A 6558-nucleotide genomic window follows, 5' to 3' on the forward strand; every position below is an offset into this window, starting at 1 on the left:
CTGAGCACAGAGCCAGGAGTAACCCCTGGGCACTGCCGGGTGTGATCCCCAAAACAAGCAAACAAAAAAGTGACAGCAGAGGCTAAAGGACAGAGATGGCATCCCAGAGCTCACGGGATATTCACACACATGTACACAAACTCTCACACCTGTGCACACTGAAGGACAGACAGATGCATGGGCAGGACAGTGAGCACTGTTGCTGAGTGAAGGAGCAGCCGAACTCAGCCAGTGCCTGTCCACAGAACCACCAGGGAACATGCAGGCGAACAGACAGATGGACAGGCAGGCAGATGGAAGGACACAGGACCCACTCTGAGTGAGGCAGCAGGGAGGGTCCTGTCCAGGGCGAGTCACCTCTGAGCTCCAGGAACTTTCCAGACAGTCGCCACCCAGGGGCCAGGCCCCGCCAGGTCCTCGATCATGGGAGGAGTGAGCACTGCAGGGAGAAGTGCAGGTGAGGAAACCCAGAGAAGGGACACCGTACCCCGACATCCTGTCTGAGTCCTCCTGAGGGTCACCCACGAAACTGCTACATGCCCTGAACCACAGTTAAATACACACCTGAACCCCCACTTACACACACCACTTGCACTGGTCGATCCCCCCACTCTGCCCTCTCAGCTACCAGGACAGCACCCACTGGGAGATCCTGAGCCCTCTGGAGGTCCCAGAGCACCCCCTGCAGGTCAGGGCAGGTGGTGGCATGGGGGAGTGCATGAGATCCCCTAGAAACACGCTGGGGGGTGGGTCACGGTCGGGTCCTTCTCCAACCATCGCTTCTTTAGTTCAAACAGCTGGATTATCTTTCATCTCCCCCAGGGTTGATCGCCAGCTGTGGAGCTTTCATGGTCTTGGTGTTGGAAGACTGGGGGGGTGGGGGGATGCCCAAACACACTTTTTTTCAGACAAAAGTACAAGATGTTCTAGTCAAGGGGCTGAGCACACTGGACTGCAGCCCCCCTGCCAGCACCTGCTGTCAGTCCCCCAGACACCCCCATATAACCCTGATCAAGCCTTGGCCTTCTGTGAGTCGGGAGCAGGTAGATGGATGGACACAGGACCCGCCCTGAGTGAGGTGGCAGAATCCAGAATCTCGGATTCTCGTCATGTGCTTGTGTGGGTCATGTTGTCACTCCAGCACATGTCTGCAGGGCCCGTTAAGACCCAAGGGTTGGTTGGAAATCCATGGAACCAGGTGGGATCCACTGACCCGAGGAGATCCACATTGAGTCAGGGAATCCCATCGTCTGACGAGACCCCAAAGCATCAGAAACTTAACCCCAGGCCTGGAGATTCGGCGCCCAACACACACTTGCCAAGGGGTCTGATCTGGCATCATGGCATCCCCTGAATCTCCTGGCATTGCTCCTGCCCCCAGCACAGAGCCAGGAGAAGCTATCAAGGATCCCTGAGGCTTCGGCTGAAACGAAACACTCCCAAGGCCACCAAATCCTGGTGGGCGCGGGTGGGGTGGCCAGGGGCAGACACAGGCCCTGAAAGGGTGAGAGACACTCAGGCCACATCAGTCTCTCCACTCCTGAAGAGAACAAGGCCAAGACTTTATCCCTCACTGCCAAGGCCACAGGATAGCTCTGGGGGCAGGGTGGGGGGTCCTGGAACCCAACCTCAGTCCAGAGACTCAGAACAGTCATGGGCTCCACTCACAGGCTGGGCCTTCCTGTGACTTCGGGGGTCTAGGCTGAGGGAGCCGGACCAGGAAGGACATGCCCAGCTTTGTCGGCTCTTGGCTGAAAATGTGACTCGTTCTCAGGAGGAAATTCTTCACAAGATAGAGGCCACCAGGCTTGTGGCCCGAACAGAATGACTCACAGTAGGATGGGGTTGGTTCACAATTTACGTGATTTCACCCAAAATAATAAAGTAAAGACCATCCCTGTTACAAGTCAGCCCCTGAAGAGGTTGACTGATGGAGGGATGGAGGAGGAGGCCTTTCTCCTCCAGCTCGGACCACACGTCTGTTACCCTGTTCAGTCGACGGTTCTGAGGTGAATGCGGCAGGAAGAAAGCCATCAGGCAGTCAGGTTTCCGAAGAAAACAGCTCTTTATTCCGTGAAGAGTCTGAAGCCAAAAGGCCTAAGACTAAGCCCCAGGAAACAAGCCTCTCGCCTTCCAAAGACCCTTGCTTTTATGCCCCAATGGTGGGATCAGGTACCACCCAATGGTAGGAGCAGAATCAGGTACTACCCTAGGGTGGGAGCAGAATGCCAGGTCACACCCTAGGGTAGGACACAATCACCCATCAGGGTAGGGTCATAACATAATCCATTAAAATGTTTACATACACAACACATCCCTGGTTTCTATTTGTTTTGTATCTGTTTGTTTACAACTTAGTTCCACCCAAAACAAAGATTTCGCACCCTCCCTTTCTCTCCTTTCTCTCTCTCTCTCTCTCTCTCATCTCTCTCTCTCTCTCTCTCTCTCTCTCACTCTCTCTCTCTCTATCTCTCTCCTCCCTCTTCTCTCACCCTCTCCTTCTCCCTCTCCCTCTCCCTTTACAGTAGATTCCCAGAAGAGAAACAGGGTATCGAAGCTGCTCCCAGCAAACCCTCAACCCTAGAATGTAGTGTCATTTGGACCCCGCCAGGCTGGACACTGACCAGATACCCCAGCAGTGCTTGGGGGGGGACCATATGGTGTCTAGATACCAAACCTCCATAATCAGCCTCATGCAAGATGCTCCCCTTAACCCCTGTACTCTCAGTGACCCTAAACCAGGGGTCTCAAACTCGTGGCCTGTGGGCTGTTTGCGGCCCTCCGTGCAACATTTTGTGGTCCTGCCCTAGAGGAATCCTTTCTTGTTTTGTTTTGTTTTGGTTGTTTGGGTCACAGTCCCCAATGTTCAAGGCTTACTACTGACAAGGATCACCCCGTCTTTGCCTCCTGCGGCCCCCAGGTAAATTGAGTTTGAGACCCCTGCCCTAACCATTCATTCGTGCGAGTCTGCTAATGAGGGAGAGAGTGTGCGCTGCGAGCACATCCCAAGAGCAAAACAAAGAGGTAATTATAGAGCTGAAAATATGGGACCAATGAAGTAGCACAGCAAGGTTGGCCTTGGACGTGGCAGACCCAGGTTCGATCCCCGGAATCCCATAGGGTCCCTGAGCACAGAGCCGGGAGTAACCCCTGAGCACCACCGGGTGTGGCCCAAAAACCAACCCAAATACATGTCTATAAAAGTTATAAAATGAAAATGTTACTGGATTGCACAGAGAATTGGACACAGACTTAACCCCCTATCAAAAAATCTCAATAAATCCTCCGCAGGATTAATCCGAATAAAATCACACCTAACACATTCACATTTCTGAAAACCAAGATAAGAAGAAAAACCTGAGGCTGGAGACAGAGTTCATCGGGAAGACACCAGCTCTGCACAGCCCAACCCAGGTTCGATCCTTAGCATCACGTACAGTCTCTGAACCCTGCCATGAAGACTCTTGCGCACTGAGCCAGAAGGACAGCTGTGGCCTCCAAACCAAAGCCTACCAAACAAACGAAAACCAAAGAAATGTCTTCAAAGCAGGGCCAGAAAGCACAGTCCCCCTCAGGAGGAGAAGAAAGACAAACTCCCCTCGGGAACAAAGCCATGAGCAGAGTGAGGCAGCACTTGAAAGCAGACAGAATAGGGCTGGAGAGAGAGCACAGCAGTAGGGCATTTGACTTGCACGTGGCTGACCCTGGAGGGACCGGGTTCGATTCCCTGGCATCCCATGACCAGGACGATGTCTGAGTGCAGAAACAGGACGAACTCCTGAGACCACTGAGTGTGGCCCAAAAAGCAATCAACCAATCATTCATTCACTCACTCAATCAATCAATAAATTGATAAAGTTTAAAGAAAAAGAAACAGTGCTCACTTCGGCAGCACATATGCTAAAATTGGAATGAGACAGAGAAGATTAGCATGGCCCCTGCGCAAGGATGACATGCAAATTCGTGAAGTGTTCCATATTAAAAAAATAAATAAATAGGGGCCGGGAAGGTGGCCCTACAGGTAAGTTGTCTACCTTGCAAGCGCTAGCATAGGACAGACCTCGGTTCGATCCCCCAGCGTCCCATATGGTCCCCCCAAGCCAGGGGCGATTTCTGAGCGCATAGCCAGGAGTAACCCCTGAGCATCAAATGGGTGTGGCCCAAAACAAACAAACAAACAAAAAATAAATAAATAAAACAGAAACAGGATGGTCAGGGGCCAGAACGACAGCACAGCGGGGAGGGCATTTGCCTTGCACACAGCTGACCCAGGTTTGACCCTTAAAATCCCATAGGTCCCCCGAGCCTGCCAGGAGTGACTCCTGAGCACAGAACCAGGAGGAACCCCTGAGTACTGCTGGATGTGGCCCCAAAACAAAAGTATAAAAACCAAAGACTGCAGATCCCCAAGGCTGCCAGGGCCCGATGCTGCCAGGGGCCCGTTGGGTGGGGGGGGGACTGTCTGCCGGATGGGGCCTCGTGCCCACTCAGGGATGCTAATTAGTAGCGACCGTCCACCCACCCAGAATTGAGAGAGAGAAGAAACCAAATATTATTTTTGTTCCTCCTGGTGTCTGAGGCCTGCTGTGCTGGATGAAAATCCACTGGTCAGAGGTGGCCAGGGGAGGCCTGAGTTCAAGAAAGAAAGAAAAAGGAATAGATACGAAGCAGGCAGCATCTCTCGGTGCTTTATCTCTGGCCCCCCATGGGCCAGTAGGCTGCTCTGGTCACTATCCTGGGCCCTTGTAAAGGTCCAAGTTTTTTCTTTTATACCTGGCATCAAGGTCACATGTCCAGGGGCATGCCTAGGGGGTGTCCAGGTTCAACCGTCATTCCAGTGGGAAGTGGTACCCAAGGGGCATGTCCACGTCCAACTGCCATACGTCAGTCCACACAATGAAACAATTAGACTCCCATCTTTTTTTTTCCTCCCCGTCTGGGTCACACCCAGCAGCGCTCAGGGCTTATGCCTGGCTCTGCGCTCAGAAAACACCCCTGGCAGGCTCGGGGGACCAAATGGGATGCCAGGATTTGAACCACCGTTGGTCCTGGTCAGTCAGTTGCTTGCCAGGCAAACGCCCTACCGCTTGCTATCTCTCCAGCCCCAACAATGAAGCAATTAGAGAAATCAAAGCAGAGAAGAGAATTTGCCCATAAACCTACAGTACACGAAATAGAAAACAAAAAAAAAAGAAAGACAGAAAAGAAATTTTGCTAGATGGGAGGGCAATAATACTGGATGAAAACGCAGATCTTCAAGAAAAATGGTTCCAGCTTCGATGAATACAAAATGCTGACATTTTCTTCAAGAGCGTATTAAGTATTTACCGCGATCATAACGTAGCGCCAGGGCTTAGAACATATGTCGCCACGAGGCATATGGCAGCAGTAGCAGGAGGGGGACAGGAAGACTTCGAGGATTTCGCCGTTCTGAGGCGCTGAGCTCTGCGTGGAACGGGGCGTCTGTACTGGAGGTAAATAGCCACTCAAAAGCGCGATCATGGAAGTCTTCATCTTGTGTTGCCTCAAACGACCACTTTTAAGAGAAAGGGGAGACTGAAATGGCAGGAAAGGATTTGCCACGAAATAACTAAAAAAGAGAGCAAATCTGAGAAAAAATGCCGAAGAATCAGAGAACAGATGGTCCCCCCAGAAAATGAGTCACTGGAAAAGTATATTTCAACTTTATCAGGAATGTATTTAATTATAAATGGAGTAAACAACCCAATTAGGGACCAGGATTGTCAGCTGGCGTATCAACTGAAACAGAAATCACAGACCAGACCACCATCTCTGAGAGATCTGGGTGCAGAATTTTAAACAGGATTAGCGGATGGAAACCCGCGCATGTATTATTTTTTTAAAAAATAGAAGTTCTCTGAGGTGTCCATTTGGTTTAACGTTTAATACTCAATTTAATTAATTCGCAAATCAACTGAATAAAAGAGAAAATTATGTCCCTTCAAGAGATGCAGAGAAAGCATTTGATGAAATTTAGCACAAATGCATGATTAAAAAAGGGCACTCAGCAAAATGGAATTGAGGAAACTAATATAACAAAAGGAAAGAGACTCGAACAATAATCAGAAAAAGGAGCCCTGATTTTGCATCCGACTTGATAGGAAATAGTGAAAAGGATTTTTAAGAGATGGTCCAAAGGGTGAGGGACTTGCCTGGCCTGCGGCTGAGCCCTGGTTTAATTCCTCGAACCTGGATGCAGAGCCCTGAGCGCAGAGGTAAAAGTGACCCCCGAGCACTGGACCAGAAGCGAGGCCAGAGCACAGCCAGGTGCATGTGGCCCGAAACCCACCCCCCAAAAAATATAGAATAAGGCAAAGCCTCTCCCTCTTCAGGATGACTGGGAAGGTCCAGGGGGGTTAAGAAGGTAGAAAGAGGGACGGGGCAAGAGCACAGCAGTAGGGCATTTGCCTTGCATGCAGCCAACCCAGGAAGGACCTGGGTTCGACCCAAGGCATCCCATATGGTCCCTAAGCCTGTCTGGAATGATTTCTGAGCACAGAGCCAGGAGTAACCCCTGAATACCGCCAGATGTGGCCC

General features: G+C 51.1%; 1 non-coding gene across 1 annotated transcript; it reads left to right on the plus strand.

Annotated features, from left to right (window-relative positions):
* The first annotated feature begins 3876 nt into the window (after nt 1–3876).
* Nucleotides 3877–3983, plus strand: LOC126008439 (U6 spliceosomal RNA). Its single transcript, XR_007495770.1, has one exon. It is a non-coding gene; the product is annotated as a U6 spliceosomal RNA (small nuclear RNA).
* Nucleotides 3984–6558: the final 2575 nt, after the last annotated feature.

The sequence above is a fragment of the Suncus etruscus genome, chromosome 4, assembly GCF_024139225.1.
Source record: "Suncus etruscus isolate mSunEtr1 chromosome 4, mSunEtr1.pri.cur, whole genome shotgun sequence".
NCBI classification, from domain to species: domain Eukaryota; kingdom Metazoa; phylum Chordata; class Mammalia; order Eulipotyphla; family Soricidae; genus Suncus; species Suncus etruscus.